General features: G+C 31.0%; 1 protein-coding gene across 8 annotated transcripts in view; it reads right to left on the reverse strand.

Moving 5' to 3' along the window:
• Positions 1 to 21,979, reverse strand: part of LOC122516782 (solute carrier organic anion transporter family member 74D) — an 89,829-nt gene that overhangs the window by 27,668 nt on the left and 40,182 nt on the right. For 5 of the 8 annotated variants that reach the window (XM_043634895.1, XM_043634899.1, XM_043634900.1 and 2 more), the window contains one exon: positions 4,362 to 4,519. The exons of the other annotated variants lie outside the window; for them this stretch is intronic. The gene's annotated coding sequence lies outside the window, so the exon portion shown is untranslated. The remainder of the gene's footprint in view (positions 1 to 4,361; positions 4,520 to 21,979) is intronic. 8 annotated transcript variants of the gene reach the window in all.

Genomic DNA, 21,979 nt, shown 5'->3' on the forward strand with positions numbered 1-21,979 from the left:
GAAAAAAAGAAAAAAAAAGAAGGAAGGAAAAATGAGATAAAAGGAAAAAATAAAAAAAAAAAAGGAAGTAAAGATCTTGAAAACGTCTGACTTGTCTGTCTTTCTATTTATCTCTCTCTCTCTACTTGTAAGAGAAAAAAGGATAAGGAATAGTGTCGTCGAATTAATTAATTTTTCCTTTTTTTTATAATACTAGGTCACAAGTTTCTTGATTTGTGACTCTTTTTTGTATTTGCAAAATTAACAAATAGTTAAATTTTTCTTTTTTTCTACCATTAGACGCAAATAAATGTACTTATAGTGAGAAAATATAAACAGAAAAGGAGTAAAAATCTGGATACGTCTGACTTGCCTCTTACTACTTATAAGGGAAACAAATTGATACAATTCTTGGATCATATATATATCTAGAATCTACAATAGAGATAATTTAAAATAAATCGTGGTAATCTAAGGCGATAAGTAAATATTAAAAATAAAAGGAAGAAAAAATGGTATTTTATGTGGATTTTCGATATTAAAAAAAAAAGAAGAAGAAGAAGAAAATAGAAGAAAAGGAAGGAGAGATTTATCTTGAAAAGAAACGAGGAAGATGGACGGATAGATGGATAGATAGAGAAGAATGTATCTCGTAACGGTGTCAGTGCGTGTGCGCATGTGCTGTAGATGTACTCGAGCTTGCAAGCTTAGGGGAATCGTCATTCGCAAGAGCTTGGAAGCTTGCGATACCCGAAGAACTGGGTCAACGTGAACACCGTCGTTCTTAACGCGTGCGCACATACATATATATACATATATACATACATACATACATGAATTTACACATAGATAGATGAATGTAGGTACGTGCAAGCACGCAGTGGGACAAGTATACTACACGTTAATTACGTATGTATAGAAGAACATAGCAGGTAAGAGAGGAAGGTCTCTTTTGTCTTCTCGCATATCTCATCCGAATAATTTCCTTCCCATCGATATTGGAAGCTGTAGAATTCGAAACTCGACCGAATCAAATCGAAGTATCTCCGTTTTAATTAATTTTCATACTTCGATTTCTCGTTTTATTCAAACCAATCTTAATTTAGAAGATACGATGTATCTAAAATAATCATTTTGCTTATAACATTAATTCAGTCACATTATTATTACATTTTAATATGCTTATACGCGCGCACGCGTACGTGTGTGTTTACTTCATTGTAATAATAATTTCATCAAAATTCGAATTATTCTCTTCAATATTTCTCTCATTCTCTTTCTCTATATTTCTCATTTATTTATTTTTTTTTTATTGTAAATTATCGAATAAAATCTTGACATAATTTTACACATGGAATCGTTTCGAATGTGAAATTTTTATTCCTTTTCGTACTTTATTAACCGGAACGAACAGGAAGCAATTTCTTTTTGGTGAAAATATCGAAGAGATATTCGCATAGGGACAAATACGATAAGAGCTGTTCAAGAAGTAAAAATAACTGCTTACGGTGCTCGATGACGGACTCGTGTGTATAGCTTGTGGAAAATGTTGACGATTAATGAGGCTGATTTCGAGAAAGAGAGAGAGAGAGAGGACCAAAGTGAAAGTGCGCAAGCCATCTCGAATTCGAATTCTTTGGGCCGGCCCGATCTCGTCGTCGAGGAGCCTCCGAAAAAGGCGAATCTGTCGTTCCATTGGTCGCCTGACTCGTAGAAAATGAGAGAACTGGTCTCAAGAGGGTACATAATGTATATATACATAGTATAACAAGCAATAGTTATCTCTATGAAGCTACTACAATTATTGAAAATATTATTTTCCAATTGATTAATATTATATGTCATATTTTATATGATAAATATAAATATTTTTTGTTATTTTACATTCTGAAATAAAAACATTTTTTCTTATTATATATTTAACATTAAATCAACCGACGCTTCATGTATACCTATTCCTACCGTGAGCGGTAAAATGACCGCTTTAAAAAAAATAATTACATTTATCTTAATATAGAATGAGACTTTGGATTTAGTGAATAATTGAATAGTGAATATAATATATTTTCTTTTATTTAGAAATAGATAATATAAATTTTATGCGTTTTTATTGGACTTTTTACATATAACAGGATTATTACAAATTATCACATTTTTACGAATTACCGGCTGCGGTCAATTTGACTGCACGTGGTAGGTTTAATGTTAATATAATAAATATATAAATAAAATATGTTAAAAAAAAGTAATATAGTAAACTAAAAAAAAAACAAAATAGTACCATTACTTTTTACTTTTATATTACGAAATAGGAAAATATTATTTCCAAGATATAAACAATAGTACGAAATATTTGTCGTATGCAAATTAGTCTAATGCCATATATTAAAAAACGAGGAAAAAAAATGAAAAAATAATACCGCCATTTTGTATAATTATTATTTTATGTTGATTATTTTGAAAGAGTAAAATTTCAATTTTGGATGATAATAAATGTATGAATTATACATATTTAGGATAGAACGGTGCGTTATATTTTAAAAATAAAAAAAGTAGTATTATATTGCACTATTATTTCTTTTTATAGCAGAAAAGAGAACCAGTGGGATAAATCGATTCCTCAAGAGGGTACTAGACGAGAGTTGCTTCCGAAACGGTATCAAAAGCCATCGTTGGTGCTGCTTCTCGAAATCGAGCACTCACTGTTCGATACCGATTCGTTTTCCACGATGCTTCTATAGAAATCGTAGATGCGATCAATAATGAACGTTCGATTGTAGGGCGCGTTCTAGAAGTGGGTCGTAAACGACCTACACTCGCTTTCTTGGGTTCTTTCTATAATTTATATTTTATTTTACAATGTCTTACGTATGGACGATCTGGTACTTGTATATTTTACGTTTAACGAACAAAATCAAAAAGAAAAGAAAAATCTGATCGTTAGTATGATAAGTAAAATTATCTCTGAAATATTTGTTTATTTTCTCCAAACAAATTGTAAATAGAAAAAGAAAATAATCAAAGTCATTGAAAAATTATCTCCGAAATAAATATTTTTATCCGTCTCGCGATGAGATTTGAAACGTTAAAAAATTATTTCAATTTATTTGTCCGCTTAAAATATTTACAAAATTGTCTTATCAAAGTATTAATTTTTATACCGACATAACGAATGAAAAACAAAACAAAAATATTTTATATTCACTCGGGTGAAAATTATTATAAAAAATTATATTAGAAATTCTTCGAGTGCGTTTGTTTGTTCAGGACGGAAATAAAACGATATTCATTTTTAAAGGTAATGTAAAAAAAATATTCTACGAAGGTGTTCGTTGAAAAAGAAATAGGGGGGAGGGCGGAGGGAGCAGGGAATCGTTACGACATCTAATTTCGATTTTTTTCTAACCTCTCTACTACTGACTTTCTCTTTTTTTTCCTCACCTCGTTTTTCTTTCTCTCTTTTTCTTTTTATGTGTGATCTAGCAGCGTTTCCTACTCGTTTCAACCCGTTCGAGTGCTCGTACTCGTAGCGTTCGCAGCCGCCTGCTACTGACCCACTTCCATCTCTGGGAATAACCAGCTCGCACACCTCGAGTCCACCCACATACGGAATCTCCTGCGCACACTCACACCACAAACTTCGTTGATGCGCTACTACGAGCTCGTACGTATGTGTGCGCGCGTCCGTTCTTTGTGGTGGTGGTGTGGTGTCTACTCGCGCGCGCTACCACCAGGCGCTTCTTCCTAATCAGTTCGTATTACACGATCAAAGAACTAGCCGAGACGACTTTTCGATGGCACGTTCATTCTCCCTCTCTTTCTTTTTTTTTTCGAGCCTATTTTTTTCGATCATGTCGTTTCGAAACGAAAGTCATTTAATCGCGTTGAATGAGAACGATTATTATTATTATTATTATTATTAATATTATTATTGTTATTGTTGTTGTTGTTGTTGTTGTTATTGTTGTTATTGTTGTTGTTGTTGTTGTTGTTGTTGTTATTATTATTATTATTATTTTAACCTTTTATAACCCTATTTTTATTTTTTCGTCTCAGTAGATAAAATCGTATAAGATTAAAGTTGTAGTATTGTTTTATATTAATATAATTGTATTATATTAGAAATAAATACAAATTATACTTATATGACAAAAATTATCTATAATGTAATTTATGATTATACAAAAATAAAATAAGGAGAGATTGGGATATGAAGTTATAAGAGAATTTGTGTTGATAAAATGATGGAATACTTAAAAAATACAGACATTTAAATAAATGCGTGACTTTGAATTTTATACGAGGCTGTAAAAGGTTAAATAAGTAAGTGATACGAGAAGAAATACGTAAAATGTTTAAAACATTAATTTGATGACATTTACCTGAACGAGTCGAGGAAAGTTTGGGAGTCGACGATCGTTGACGGCTTTCAAAACCACAGAAACAACGTTTATGAAACACTGAACTTCGTAAAATGATCGAATCGTCGTGTCTCGTATTTTTCGTTCGAAGCAAGTGTGAAACACCCACGTACGATGCACTGTAACATCAAAAGAAAAAACGAATATATATAATATATTACTCGTTAGTATTTTAATGCTGGACAATAAAATGAAAAATAATAAAACCAAAAAAAAAATTACAAAAAAATAAAATGAAAATAAAAAAAAAATAAAAATAAGAAAATAAACTTAAGTTACACACACATACACGCACAAACACACACACACACATATAATATCGTTCGAAATATTGTCACGTTTTAAATTGATCACGCGTATTTGTCAACGGTGAAAGAGAAAATAGTAAAATAGGTGACTATGGTTGAACGGAAGAGGAGGAAGAAAAGAAAATGGATTCTGTTAAAAGCCAGACGGGCCAAGGCGAGACTAACAACGTGGACCGTCTAATCGGGCTGCCTTTCGAAAGAAGAAACGAAACGAAACGAAACGAAGAGACAACGAGAAGAGAAGAGAGGAGGAGGAGGAGGAGGAGGAGGAGGAGGAGGAGGAAGAGGAGGAGGAGGAAGAAGAAGGCGTAGGCTATGCGCGTGTGGATGTCGTTTACCTCTCGGAGTTATTTGGCCCCATCGTGGCATGAACGTTCGAACCACGAATGAGAGAAGAGACACACGAATATAAGCAAGAGAGTTTGTGGAGTGCCAAGTGAAAGAGAAAGAAAAATCGAGAGAGGGAGAGGGAACGCATGTCTGTATTTGTACGAATATTCGTGCATGCGTGCGTACGTGCGGGCGCGCGCGCGCGTGTTTTTTCGTGTTCAAAAAATATTCAACAACTTTTGAAATTATTTAAACGATTACCTCGAGTGGTTAGATTTTGCATTAGAATTATACTTCCTTCCTTCGCGTGGAGTAAACTAATATGAGAATGAAAGAAAGAAAGAGAAAGGATACTTCGTCCTTTTTATTTCGAAAGGACGTGTCTCCGAAGACGTGTTCGGCTTGTATAAATCGCGTAAGAGTCTCTTTCCCCCACCACCCAAAACTCTCTCATGTCAGCACCGAAATGATGATTTTTTTTTCTCTTCGGCAACGTATATGGGATGAATTCTCTCCCCACTCTTTTTCTCTCGGTATCTACGCAATTTGTCAACATGAAATAATTATTTGAATTTCAGATAATACGTTTCATCATCGTCCATATATTTTTCGATTCGTTTCGACATCATTTCTTCAATGATAAAAATTGCAAAATGTTGTTTTTGTTTTTTGTTTCTTCTTCTTCTCCTTCTTCTTCTTCCTATACTACGCCGTTAGCGTAACTATTCATCCTTAGAGAGAACGATGAGTCATGGTTTTAAAAATTTTTTTTATTTCGTAATTAACTCGAAAAAATAGTTGGGGAGGTTGAGGAGGAGGAAGAAGAAAAGGACGGAACGATGTAAGAGATTCATATCGAACAACACATTAATTCGTTTGTTTCATGAACGTTTCATTCGTTCTAGCCTAGAGTTGTGGACTCTCCAACACACCAGTAGTGAGTTGGCATAGTTCAACGAGGAACCGGCGATAACAAATGGTTACGATAATAGCCAGCTCCGTGAGAGACCGGATACGGCTCGTCTCATGAAATTATCTATGCTAGACTAACTCTCTCACTCTTTCTTTCTCTCTTTCTCGACGAGAGGAACCGATCCGTAGCGTAGAGAGAATGATCCATAGATCACTATTACGAGCTAGTCTAATAATATTTTTCTCCTATCTTTTTTTTCTTTTTCTTTATATTTTTGTTGTTGTATTTTATCGATCGGTAAAAAAGAGAAATCTTCGCAATACAAGAAAAAAAGGAGTTGACATTTTTTTTGGCAACATAATATGTTATATATATATGTTACCGTGAAAGACCGAAATTGGAGAATGTCAAGATTCATATGATCGCTTGGTATATGTCCGAAATATTAATGTATTAGAATAAACTCAAATATTCGGTCTTTCACTGACATATTTGGTATGTGTTGACAAGCGACCATGTGAATCTTGACATTCTCCAATTTCGGTCTTCCATGGAAACATATATATGTATTATATTAGATATAGCAATTAATTCAATGCCTTTTTTACAAATTTAGTATTTATTTATAAAATAATCATGCATCTGTTATTCTTTGAAATAGTCTCCATTATTTTCAGTAGCTTTGATTTATTTTTCAGGCTGAACTGCCGAATTCCTTGACGAAAATAAAATGATGATTTTAATGCAACGAATTAAACGAATTAATTTTTTAATAAACGAATTTTAATAAACGAATTAATTTGATATCAAGATATCAAATTAAAATTGCTACACTTAATATATTATTTTATTATGTATATATTACTCTCCCCTTTGAAGGGTCTGTTCTTTTTACAAATATTTAACACATTCTCCCATTTCTCCGCATTAATACACAACTCACAACTATCTGAACATATAACGAAAAGCTAATATAAATATACTTAATATAATGCTAATATAATTATTCTAATATTATTACCACTATTACTCTATCTATTATATACATTACATAGGACGAGTTTTTTCTTTTTCTTTCTATTTTTTTGTTTCTATGCAATTTGTGAAAAGGAATAATTATTTGAATTCCAGATATGTTTCGTCTAATAATAACTAAAAATAAGTAATGAATAAAGTAATGATTATAAAAGAAAGATAAATGGAGTAAGTTTGCGTCAAATGAAAATAACGTTGAATGTAAATATAATATTATAATAAATAAATAAAATCGATGAAAAATTGGAAATACAAAAAAAAATAGAATAAGCGTGGCAATGAGAGACAGTTATAATCTAATTACAGATTATATTGTGTTTAAAAGTCATTCCCCTGTGTGCGGTTCGAACGGGTTTCGCAAGGGACCGCGAACGGTGTCGATGATAAAAAGAATGTTACTACGATGGAAAAGTTAGTGGGCGAACACTCACGAACGATAAGCGGCTGGAATCACAAGGTGGTATTTAACTCGTTCGCATCTATAAGCGCACCAGCAGCATGCCGTTATGACCATGGCCTTAATCGCGGAGCCATATACAACGACACGTTCAAAGAGAGAGAGAAAGAGAGAGAAAGAGAGAGAGAGAGAGAGAGTAAGAGAGAGAAAGAGAGAGAGAGTGAGAGAGAGTGAGAGAGAGAGAGTGAAAGAAAGAAAGAAAGAAAGAAAAGAAATAGACATATGCATATAATCATTTTCTACCACATTTATATACACCTTCCTACCCCTCCCCCCGTTTATGATACGAACGAAGTTATGATATGATGTGGTATTCTAAACGAAAGTATAGGAGATAGATTAGTGGTGGTTTATGGACTCAATTTTTTAGTTATTTTAATAATTATTTCAATGCCTGTACGCTTCTTTTGATTTTGATTTAAATATTACAATAAAAGTGTAGAAAAGCATAAATTTGTGGTGGTTTTTGGACTAAATTTTTTAATGCTTTTTTAATACTTATTTCGGTTCACATGGTATAACAATCTAAATACATGTTGGTTTTGTAAATCTTCTAACCATAAATAAATTCTGAGAATTTTGTGTGTAGGAGGATTATTAGAAAGAGAAATAATTTAAATAAATATATTTATTTTTTGTATTAATGTCTCCTAGATTTTACTCTATATAGTTAATGTTCAGAATTTTTTTTAATAATCTAAGTGTACCAGAAAATATAATACACTATTTATAAGAAGCGTCAGAGGATTGGAGCTTGCAAGCAACCTCCTACTTAACATCCACTTTAAGTACTAGTAATAAACCAAGAAATGGACCACAAGTGTGTTGTGCTTTAAAAGCTTCTTATTAATCTATTCTTGACTGTGACTATATAATGGATCGTGTTCTTTATTTTTTTTAGCATTATAAACTTTATCGTTTTACATATGCATGTGTATAAATATATGTATATATAACATATGTTATGATCATTTTAAAAAGTCCGTGGCTTTTATCTTTTATGTGTGTGTGTGTAAAGTGAAAAATGATGAAATAAAATAATAAGAGAAAAAAGATAATAAATAAAAATGAAAAATAGCCCTAATAAATATTTCTGATTATAAATTATAAAAATAGATATATACAAGAATGACATTCTAAAATTGTAGTTGAACAACCTTTACTAATTTCGACTAAATTTATTCTAAATAATCTATTTTAAATTTATCTAAACACGTTGTAAATAAAAAATACAAAAAATATCTAGATTAAATGTTTCCGGCAAATAATTATAAAAATATACATACATGAATATCAATTATTTTAATATTGTAGTTGAACAACTTTTACTAGCTTTTACTAATTTATTTTTTATTATTCTGTATTTTAAAATTGATTAATTTAACTCAAATATACGAATAAATAAAATAAAATAAATCGAATAAATAACTGTGTCAAATAATCAAAAAGTAGACATACATAAATATTAATAATTATTACATAAATTATTAATAAAAAATATCAAAAAGAAAAAAAAAAGAAAAGAGAAATAAATAAATAAAACAACAATGCACGTAATTTAAATATAAACCTATAGAAATATCATTAATTGAAATAAAATTGTCGAAAGAAAGAATAATAAGAAAAACACAAAATTAGAAAATATGATTACACAAATATATATTTATAGCGTAACGATATAATTGTGAGCAAAGAATAACAATAATAATTATTATTATTATTATAAAATTATAAGAATAATGAAAAAAGAAAAAAAAGAGAAATTAGCAAAAAAAGAGAAGAACAAAATGATATCGTACGAAAAGACGATAGTTTTCCCCGAAAGAGAGAGGTGAGAATAAAATCTCGAACGGAGAAGTTTTCATGGCAGGCGCGTGCGGCCGAGAGTGCGAAATACGCGCTTGACCTTAGAGCCAGTCATCGCACCGCGAGGTCGACGGATAAATCGCCGGAGTGGAAAACAAGAAACCGACGTGGTGGTGTGTACGCCGCGCCACGCCGGCGCTCTTTCTCTATCTTTTTCTCTACTTCTACTACTTCTTCTTCTTCTTCTTCTTTACCATCTCTTTTTGACTCATTCTTCGAAGCATCGAATCGCATCCAAACGAATGAACGAATGAACGAACGAACGAACGAACGGAAGGCGCCTTATCTGTTCACGATGAAATAAGAAGCCAGTTTCCACACTTGAATTAGACCAGAAAGCATTCACTTTCGAAACCTTTAAAATGATTGATTATCTACATGAATACTACCTTTTATCAATCTATCTTATACTTTTTATTATAATTAATTTGCTTTGATTATTTTGTTTTGTTTCAATTAAATGCCATTTTATATATAGTGTATATGTACTATATGTATTATGTATATAATTAGTATAGTATGACATAAAAAAAGTATATATATATGTATTGCATGTATATTATATATGCAGTATAATAGCTAACTTTATCTATAGATAAATATATATTCGATATACTTATATATTGTATCAAAGTATATAGATACTTCATGTTATATTTATTGTATTGCATATTATAATTATTCATATAAAATATAAAGAAAAAAAAATAATACCTCTATTCCTCTTTATTTAAATGTATACGTATATATTTGATATTCATGCATATTCTATTGAACTTTAAAGATAAAATATGTATATTACTTATATTATATATATTAGTATAGTAAAATGTAATATACAATATAATATTCTAATTATTTATGTAAAGTATAAAGAAAATATAATATCTCTTAATATATACTACTATATATATACATAGGTATATATTTGATATACTATATATCATATCACAATTTAGAGATTAATATTATTTCTGTGTAAGATATCAGCACACTCTGTCCGTTGCAACTTCTGTCGTCAAAATGAAAAATATTTCAGCAAACATGACAAAGGTCGAATAACTAAAATTTCAGGTTAAAGCAGAGAGAAAAGAAAAGAAAAGAAATAAATTACTAACCTTTGACACAAACATTCCGCGTTACCATACAAGGTTTCTGCTTTATGACAACGGATTATTTAAGAAATAAATAAAAACAATATTTTTTATCGATTAACGTAGACACGCAATATAACGCATATTATTATACTATAATATAATCGAATTTTGTTCACAAACCCAATTGAAACACTTTTTCACGAGCTTTCTTTGCGAGTGCACAACTGATAAAACTTTTTCGCGAACTCTCGTCAACGATCGGTTCGTATTTATGCCTTCTATACTTGTGATTCAATCGTTTTTCTTCGTCCGTGACTCTCTTGCCACAAGGGTGGCGTCATTTATCGTTTAAATAATAAATCGCAACTGCGTGCTTACGCGATACGTACTATCGAGAACGGCGCCGTTACAAAATATTTTTAATGAGTTCACGTGATCTTAATTAATCTAACACGCTTCAAAATCTTTTCTCTTTCTTTTTCTTCGGTTTTTTTTCTTCTATCTTTCGAGATAAAAATCTCTTCTCAATCGAAATTGGCATTGAAATATTTCTCATGATTTTTCTTTTTTTCTACCTTTATTTTCTTTTTTCTTTTTATTGATAAAAATAATTGTCAATCTTTTTACATTTCACCTTACCATCCGAAGTTTTTTTATCGTTTAATTTTGATGAGAAGCGAGAGATAATGACAACGTACACGACGGTTACGATTTCGTATCGTACATTGCACTTTTTATGATCATCGAGATCTAAGATAAGAAAAGAGAGAGAGATAGATAACGCAATGCGATATATAATAAAATACGATTCACCCAATAACCAAGAGAAAAATTTAAAAAAATGCAAATTAATCAATCGACATAAAAAATCTAACATTGGAAAATGTATTCGCGAACGATTTCTATCGCGATCGTGTCAAACGAGATTATTGTTAATTTATTATTATTGAGAATCTTTAGATTGTAACTAGAAGGATGAGGGAGGAGGAAGGGGGAGGGAAGGGAAGAGGTCGATAACGTCATCAGAGTACTTTCGTTGCTGTTACACGAGCACCGATTCAACGAGCGAGTACTGAAAGGAGAAATGGGAACGAGCAGTGGTTCTCCCGCGAAAATATGTTTGTTTTTAGATCAAACTTATCGATTAATGCGATTACAAATAAATATTATAAATTCATAAATAAAATTTTTGTTTGTTTGTTCGTCGAATAATCACGATGTTAATGTGAAAAAAGTTGCGAGAGTTCGTTGAAAGCGATAAGTAGTGTAAAATACGTTTTATGTTAGAGGGCAAATAAGTTTTAAGGATTTTTGTTTCTTGTTTCTTTTTTTATCTTTTAACATTGTAAATTTTATTCTCAAATTAAATTAATAATAAAGGGAACAGATTTTTCAAATTGACCTAGCGTATTCTAATGTGTATCTAGGTATGTGGGCGTGTAAGCATATAGGACGGTCGTAATTAAAAGTTTCTACGTCGACAAGGCAATTTACGAATCTGGGACGAGGGAAGTTTATCTTTTGGATAAAGATACTAAGAAAAGATAGCGATAAAGATATATCATTAAGGAAAAATGCAAAAAGTGTTAAAATAGCGTTATAGATACGATCAACTTGACAATATTTTAAGTATATTATTTCTATCTTCGATCGATAATAATAATAATAATAAAATATTTAATGTTGCAATAATTGCATAAGACAATGAAAAACGATTAGATTGAAAATTCATCAACGTAAGAGAATATTTGAATTTCCATTCAAATCGATGCTAAACAGAGAATCTCGAAAGAAAATCGTGATATAATTTTCGTTGATCGATTTACGTTAAAATATTAAGAAAAGAATTATAATAATAATAATAATAATAATAATAATAATAATAATAATAATGAAAGAATTCTTTTGTTATTTTCATAGTACGCGCACCAATGATAAAAACACTGTAGGATTAGCGCCCCGTCGTATATTTCAAGTAGAACATAGCTAGTTACCGATTTGACACCAATCCACAGAGTTCAGGTCACGTGATTTGCCCCGAGCATCTTTAGAGCTATTTCACCTCGTTGACTCGCACTATTTTTTCTTCCCTCATCGAAACGAATTATATCTGTACTGTAAAGAAAAATTCTAATCCTAGTTGCCTTTAACGATGTTATTACATACGTATGATTTTTCAATTTTTATCTTTTTTTATTCATGGTTATTTAAAAAAAAAAAGAAAAAAAAAAAACAAAGAAAATTAAATCAAAATAGGTAAATACATATACAAAAAATTAAAACAAAATAGGTAATACATATACGTGTAGGTACACGATAGATAGCACAAGAGGTGGTAGTAGTAGGTAGGTAGGTAGGTAGGTATATATTATTACACACGCACGTATCTCATAAATTTCCTTAGTGGTATCGAAGCTTCGACTTTTAATGCGTTACCCACGTAGTAAGTTAATAATAACGCGGAGTACGCGCATTTTCATAAACCACTTGCGAAACTTGACGCATACCTCTCCACGCAAACGGCAAGAACGTCCTATAACTTAGAATACATACTAACGTTTATCTTATGAATAGCTACACCTATACACTATCGGCTAAAAGTTTCGGATTCTTTACCGATTTCCTTTAAAATCGAATATATAAATTAATTTTTAAACGATCTGTCGTTGTTATATCAAATATTACCAAGTTTAATTATGTTTTAAGAGATTTCAATATTTTCTTATGTCCATAATGTTTATTTTTATTTTATACACCCAATTTGATATTGTACTTGGAATGAATTATCCTTTTGGAGAACTTTGGCAATTTCCAGGAGAAACATGAAAAAATATTCAATTAAAAAACAATCGATAAACTAATTACTAGAATGGCTGGAATATGTCAGACTATCGTTAAATATAAAGACGCATGTTTTTTTGATAAAATAAAATAAAGACAAAGCGTAAAACATTCTACTCATAAATGTTTGTTAGCAAATCAGTCTACTACAGTTGATCTAACGAATTCATTGTTACTTATTAATATCCCTATTTCTCGGAATTTACGTAGGAATTACAATATTTCGGCCGGTAATGCAGTGATTCGATTTTATTTGAAATATTTTATTTTTGAAGTTATACTGCATTTGACGCGTTTGGGAAAATGTGACGGAGGTGATTTTTTTCCGATCGATACCACGAAGTTTTTCGGTATTTACGAGGCGCGGCAAAGCGATTTCAAGTATACGGCATGAAGTTGTCTTCTTTTCTTCTTCCCCTTTTTTTCTCAAGCGGGTCATCCATCCAAGTACTAATCGTATTCAGCGTTGCTTTACTTAAATGATCGAGCGAGAACTAATGCTGTAACCGCGCCATGGCTGTTGACGCGTGAAGTAATTCTATATATCTCTCTTATATTTAGTGTGGACTGATATCTATATTTTGATATTTTCTTTTTCTTTTTTTTATTCTTTCTTATATATATATATAATAATAATAATTATTTTTTTTTTAAGTTATTTTTTTTCTTTGAAGTTCTTTTTTGAAGTTATTTTTGAGGTTATTGAGATTATATTCGTTTTGGTACGGCAAAGAAGTATAACTTCTTACGTGTGTACATAAGTACACACATCAGTTTTTTTTTTATTATTTCTTATATATATATATATTTATAAAATTAAATAAATAAATAAATGAATAAAAATATAATAATAGAAGAAAAATAATCGGCTTACATTAGCAGATAATATCGATCATCAAGCAGGGAGGGGGGAACAAGTTTCTTTATCAACTATATTCTATGTAAAAAGAAAATTAATGATAATAATAATACTAATAATGAATAATACCATGAATAATAATAATAATGAACAATACCTTGAACAATAAAAATAATAATAATGAACAATACCCTGAACAATAATAATAATAATAATAATGAACATTACCCTGAACAATATAATAATAATAATGTACATCACCCTGAACAATATAATAATAATAATGTACATTACCCTGAACAATAATAATAATAATGAACAATACCCTGAACAATAATAATAATAATAATAATGAACAATACCCTGAATAATAATAATAATGAATAATAATAATAATGAATAATAATAATAATTATTCATTATTATTATTATTATTATGTTTTTTAAGTTATTTTTTTGAAGTTATTTCTGAGGTTATTGAGATTATATTAGTTTTGGTATGCAAAAGAAGTATAACTTCTTACGTGCGTACATAAGTATACACACCAGTTTTTTTTATCTAATCGTTCATTTTGATGAATTGAAATTGTAGACAAATTCGTAGTAACATTATCACAATTGTAAAAGAAATGAAAAGTTTATCGTGTACACGTGTGATCTTAACGCTTATGACGACTACGACTATGATGGGAATGGTGATGATGATGATGATAATAATGATGATGATGATTATTATTATTATTATTATGACGATGACGATCGCAAGGACGCGGCCAAGCATTCGCGCGGAAACGAGTTGACGTGAGTAGGTCAACGACTTTGAGTCGATGCAAACAGCCTTGCGTCTAACAAGCCAACGATCCCTCAACAACGATAATGACGATGACGATGATGACGATGATGACGACGCCAACGGAGACGACGAAGACGATTCTTCATTGCTCTACTTTTATTATGTAGGTTATTCGCAGGAAAAAAAAGGTGACGAGCGCCGGTCATCGTCTTATCCGCCTACTAAAAATACTTCGATCGATAGACCGATATATTGGCTTTTTCCAACGAAAAACGTCGTTCTTCCTCCTCCTCCTCCCCCTCTTCGAGAGAGAGAAAAAAAACGTTGCAGATAAGTTGTCTCATCTCGTTTGTCAATAAAATAAAAAAAAAACCTTACAATTTTTTTTCTTCTTTCGTACATAAATTACCCGAGGAATAAAAATAAAAAAAAAATAAAAAATATATATCAGATTAATTGTAAGTATTTTATCGTTGAAATATCTTTTCTTTCTTTCTCGTTTTTCAAAAAATCTACAAATTCGCGTCGAGAATGTGTGTAATGGAAAATTGTATAAGTCGGTAAATGAGATCACTGATTTATCATCGATCAAAATTAAGGATGTTAAATTATTATTATTATTAATGAAAGGAAAAATTAGAAGGAGATTGAAATTAAGAAGAAATAATTCAGTGTTCTTTTTTCGAGTGAGATATCATAGAAAGATCAAATATGTAACGAGAGTAATGACAAAATGTCAGTTCTTTAAAAATGGCCGATCACCGTCTATTTCGAATTAAACGAAGCAGAGTTTTGTGTCTCACAGTGTTTTCCCCAAGGCTTCCGAGCAATCTCGGTCTTGGAGAAAGTGGAAAAATATATTGTACACTTTATTTCCTTTCTAATGGGTATCCCATAGTGCTAGTAAACACAACACATTGACAATTAGTTAAAGTTTTAATCTACTTTGAAAATAAAAAGTTATCTTTAAAAATTTTTCTTATCCATATGATCAGTCATTGCCAAAAATCGCAAAATAATAAATATGTATATACACAAACGAATTTTGTTTAATATCAAATATATTTCATCTTTTATTTTTTTATATATACGTATATATTTCTTTTTTAAACAGATTTTTAAAACACGTGCAACGATAATACACTCGAGTCATTTAGTTCTTCAATAATTTTTTTCCCACTCTCTGTCTTCGATCTGACAATGAGATAAAGTTGAGAATACAATTGGAGTTTCCGTTTTTATCTTGTCTATAAGTAAATCGAGGTACGACCGTGTGCAATAATATTTATACATTTCTGAGGAATCCTTCAATAAGGAATGTCACTGAATCGATAAGAGTCTTCAATAATACACGAATATATTCAAGTGGTCGGAACTTGTTTTATTTGTAAAATGTAAAGAAGAGAGAAAAAATAATACCGATGTTTAAAAATTCAACCAAATATAATAACGTGCATATATAATAAATAAACCTATGCGTACTGCATAATAATATAAATATTTTAACAATAAGTCATATTTTTTTTTCTACTGATACGTTTTGGATAAACTGTTCTTAATTTTGTATTTTTTATTTTTTAGATCACTCATAATCATCGTCAAATATATAAGGGTTGGTTGAAAAATCTTGAACCTTGACAAAAAATAATTTATATTTTTTTTTTAACCGAGTTTGAGTGAAATAAATTTATTTCCATTTATTAGGCTTAAAACTTTTCAATCCACAATATATATATATCAAGTATATTTATTTATATATTTATTAAAAATATATAATTCGTTTTTTTATGTACGTAATTATGCATAAGCAAAAAGAATTTTTACGGATAAGAATTAGAGGGGATGGGATACACGATGAAAAACGCAATGGTGTGTGGGATCAACGAAAAAAAAGAGAGAAAAAGAGAGGTAGACAGTGAAAGAATATAAGAAAGAGTAAAGAGGAACAAAAAATATCGTAAGAGAACGAATCCTCGAGGACGATGCGTGTATAACTGTCAGTGACAATATTGCCCTTATCGTTCTTAATGTCTTATCGCTTTCTTAATGCGCTCTCGACCACGACCAACGACCTTTCGCGTTCTCTCTCTCTCTCTCTCTCTCTCTTTCTTACTCTCAATGTACGCTTTAACGGTGCACTTTCTTGTGCGAGTTCTACCAAGATAAGAGAACCTAATCTTTCTTTTCTTCTTCTTTTTTTCTTACATATATAAATATATATTTTAGCCCTTTTTGCCCTTCTACAAAAATCCATATCTCTACGTGTATGAATGAATTATGATTTTAAAAGGTCATATTTTTTTAGCCTCCCGACATTTCAACGTTCAAATGAACGAAATTTGTTAAATTCCATTTCGTCTATGTTTAGTCTATAATCATTAACTAACATTAATGTTAATCTCTTAGAATGTGAAAAATCAGGTTTGCAAAAAGTATGACTTTTATTAATGCTTTCATAGACTACTATTGATGCTTTTCATGAAATAATGGTTAGTAAAATGAAAAAAATAATTTGAAAAAAAAAATGTAAGCTACATAAGTCATTTTAGGTCGAAAGGATATTTGGTGACTTTTGGTTGAACATTAACGATTTTATGAATAGATTAAAGTTCAATTTAACAGATTTACAGATATCAATTTAAATAACATTATTATAATTTGTTAAGTGTTTAGCTTGTATATACGTGTATGTGTATTATGTGTTGTACATGTGTATTTCCTCTCGATTTTGATTATTTCCTTGATGATCGGTGTGTTCGTCAAACATGAAGGTACTTCGTTACTTCGAGTTTGTAGGTAGATGTTAACCTATATATCTCTATCGATTTCGCGACTATGCGCATGCGTCATTCTCGTTCTTATTGTAGAATGCGCGCGTAATGTTACGGTTGGTTATCGAAGAAGGAGTCTTTATAAACCACCAACCACCACCCCGCCCGACCCTAGTTACCCTCTCTAGCAGTAAATTTTTACTGTACTTTTGGAACGATATAAAAATATTTTTGAGAGAAGACTAATTCGATTCTCTGTAATATTTCACTTGCGAATCCGGCTCAAATTTTTCCTTGAACTGTTTTATCTGAAATTGTTGAACTTATCTCGCGCAGCTTTCCTGTATTATTTTTTTATTTTTATTTAATAAAAGAAAAGAAGAAAAAGGAAAAAAAGGGAAGAAGAATTTTAACTAACGTAATTATTTGTTTCCTTTCTCTTTTTGTCCATCTGTCTTTCATTTTCTTTTTTCTTTTTTCTTTTCTTTCTGTTTAGCTTATAGTGAATGAGCCATCTTGTTTTTTGGCTCTGGCGTTGCAATGTCATTCGAATCGCGAAGCTTGTTTTTCCTCGAAATGTGCGAGGCCACGGGTCGTCACGGATAAGATATAATTATTCGTGTCGTAAAAATGGCTGCATTCGTTCTCTCCCCGCGTTCAGCTATTTTCTCCTTCTCGAACTCTTCTCGGAATTCTCAAACCGTGGCATTAGCTTCTTCTCCTTTTTTCTATCCCCTCTCTCTCTCTCTTTCAAACACATACACAGATATGCTTCGATGAAAAAAAATAGATCATAAAATAAAAAATAATTTTCTATCGATAAAACTTTTATTAAAAAAATCCATTAAAAATTGTTATCAGAATACTCTAACTTTTCTTCGATTTTTTTTCTTTTTTTATAAAGCGTTTGAAAAATTATGGTATATCTCAATTAATAAAAAATAGTAAACAATAACATAGCATAGAGTGAGAATGGTCCAAAGTTCCTAGGTGATTTTAAAAATAATTTCTATTTTCGAATTGCAAAAGTAAAAGCTTACAAACAAATCTCGAGTAAGAGTAATTGATTTGTAAGACAATCTAAACATTTTATCTGACCCACGTAAAGACTTTTTGCATTTCATTCCTTTTCAACTCTGTACTATGGTGAAAAATAAAATGCAGATTATATACATTGTAGAATGTGTTGGTTTTTCTGATAGATAACAAAAAAATATTTATTATTTTTGTTTTTTTTTCTTATTATGATTTTCTTTTTTTCCGATATTCATAAACCATCTTTTTCCGATCCACGTACCATGAAGATTTTATATGACTATAACGATCTAATTATAGGCGAAATCCCTTTTGCTGTTAGGACGATGAAAGAAACGACGAAGTGCAGCGGCCGAGAGCATCGAAAAGCTAAAAACAGATATCAAGGATCGCTCTTTCGTGGCTTTTAGCCTTCGGCGAAAAAGAAATGGCTCGAATGTTGCCGCTGGAAATGAGTCAGAACGAGTTGCTGATGGTGCGGGGGTGGACCCAATTGCACAGAACTTCTTTTGCAGTATATCTGCAGTACACCGTTATTATTATTATTATTATTATTATTATTATTATTATTATTATTATTAATCAACTCTTTTTATATTTTATATTTCCATTTTTCTTTTTTTTAATTTTCTCCTTGCACAAACACAATGTGACATTTTATACTAACAATAAATTCGAATGGTTCTGGTAGAAAGAGACAGAAATATATATCTGTGCTTATCAGGCGGTAAATAAAGATAACTAGACTATCGCAATATCGTTCAACGATAGGAGATTAGTGATCTCGAGAACGAAATGAAGGACGAAGAGAGAAAGAGAGAGAGGGAGGGAAAGGAAAAGAAGAAAAGAGCACCTGCCGTGAGTTCACTACTTTCTACGTGCGCCGATAATTTACGAGCCTTCGAAGGAAGCCGTTCTCTGTGCTCTCCATCTCTCTCTTTTTCTCACTCTCTCCTTCTCTTTCTCTTTCACCCTCGCACACTAACATTAGCGCCATTTATGCCACCTTAAATTAACGAGCGACGAATATACTTCCTCTCTCTCCCTCTCCCTTTCTCTCTCTCTTTGTTTCTTTCTTTTACACTTTTTAGTATTACTTCATTACTCGTTGAGTTTGATAATAATAAATAACTTTAAACAGCAAAGAACAAAATTGTATTATATATTAATATAAATGATTTACAATATGATTTCTTTGAAAAACTTATTTCTGCGTTATTTTGTTATCATGCAAAGTGTTAATTCGATTTATAATTAATTTAACTAACTTTAGCTTGTGTGTATCATCCAATTTAAAAGGGATTCTGTGAAAGGACGAGTAAAGGAATTCTTTCATTCTTAGTCCTTGGAAAAGGGAAAGAGTTCAAAGAGAGATAGATAAGGTAAAGAAATACAGGGTCCCATTCTGAAAGAGAAATAGAGAGAGAAGAGGACAATAGATGAGCCTAGAACTCGTAAGAGCTAAACACGAATACGAAATCGTTTTCTATGCCTCGTGGCTCTTCGTTCTAGCAACCTAGAGGTTGCTTAGATACGACACGAAACAGGTACATATGTAAATATATACACATATGTACAGCATATACACTATCGGCTAAAAGTTTTGGACCCTTAACCGATTTCCCTTAAAATATACCCCTCGAATATAGCAATTAATTTTCAAACGATTAGTATTTTCTAATTTCCCATAATGCTCTTCTTGTTTAGTTTATATACTCAATTTAAAAGGCTATGCTCGAAATGAACTATCCTTTTGGAGAATTTTAGCAATTTCCACAAGAAGCATAGAAAAAATATTCAATTACAGACAATCGTTAAACTAATTATCAAAATACCTGGATTATGTCAGGCTGTCGTTAAATATAAGTACAGTTTCTTGAATTAAAGGATAGTTTGTAGAAACACTCGTTTCTTTGATAAAATAAAATAAATACTAACTAACAATAAGTGTAAAACATTCTACTAGTAAGTTTTTGTTGGTAAATCAGTTTACTTTGGTTGATCTAAAGGTATTCATTTTTTCTTACAAATATCCTGTTTCTCAGAATTTACGTAGGAATCTCAAACTTTTGGTAGGCAGTGTATATAGATAGATATCTACATAGACGAAACATATACATGTATAAATAGAGAGAGAGAATGAGAGAAGGACAGATTTGCAAGGAGTACTCTGCGAGAATACGACTACTGTACTGAGCTTAGGCTCACGACTACGTCCTGTGACCAGTTCGAATCTCGTTCACTTTATCTACCTCAAGAGTGAAAGAGAGGAAGAAAGAAAGAAAGAAAGCAGGCAAGAGAAAGAAAGAAAGGACGGAAGGAAGAAAGAAAGAAAGAAAGAAAGGAAGAAAGAAAGAAAGAGAGAAACTACTACTCCCACAACCTTGGACTCCTCGGTTCTCCTGGGGTTCAAGAACACGCATCGGCCCGTGCGAGCACTTAGGAAATATCGTGTTCGTGATTCATCGCGTGTACCAACGTTTTATGTGTCTCACTGGAACGGCTCTATAGACGTTAGAACCTTAGGAGCTTCCGTTACGAGCTTGTCCGCTTAAGGATTGCTGAGGATTAGATGAGCGAGATCATATGAGGATCGATTCTTATTATTACAATCATTTTCGCGATCCATTATCCCGTTTTACATTCAATTCTTTGTCGTTTCTACATCAAAGTCACTTTGATGTAGAACAAATTTCAACGCGTTTAGTATTTATTACATTTGATTTCAAGTATCGGATTTGTGTGTGTGTATTAAATCCATGTTTAGATGAGATTAATTGGTGAGATTTGTTAAACGTTGATAATAAAACGTGTGTTGATAAACGTGTGTTTTTAAGATTATTTAAATATAGCATACAGGTTGTTCCTGGGATTTTTTGGTTTCTTTCTCTTTCTTTTATTATTAGGATTTATAATATTGATTTAATGTACGTCAGCAACTAACAATAAGATTAAATGAGATTAATTAACGAGATTTGTAAAACGTTTATAATAATGTGATAGATAAATTGTTGAGATTATTTATTGAGTAGTACAGGTTTCGATATTTTTTGTTTGTTTTTTTTTTCTGATTAATATATTCAATAAGATAAGGATAAGAGAAATTGCATTAATTACTTGTTATTGAGACGATCGTAAAAGGTGGTAATAATAAGAAAAGAAAGAAAGAAAGAGAAAGAAAAATAAGAAAGATTGAAAGAAATTAGAGGAACGCGTTCGACCAGATTCACATGAGACATTTATATAAAGCAGTAGGAGAATGAGGGAACGAAAC

The sequence above is a fragment of the Polistes fuscatus genome, unplaced genomic scaffold (assembly GCF_010416935.1).
Source record: "Polistes fuscatus isolate 324 unplaced genomic scaffold, CU_Pfus_HIC Scaffold2, whole genome shotgun sequence".
Classification (NCBI taxonomy): Eukaryota; Metazoa; Arthropoda; class Insecta; order Hymenoptera; family Vespidae; genus Polistes; species Polistes fuscatus.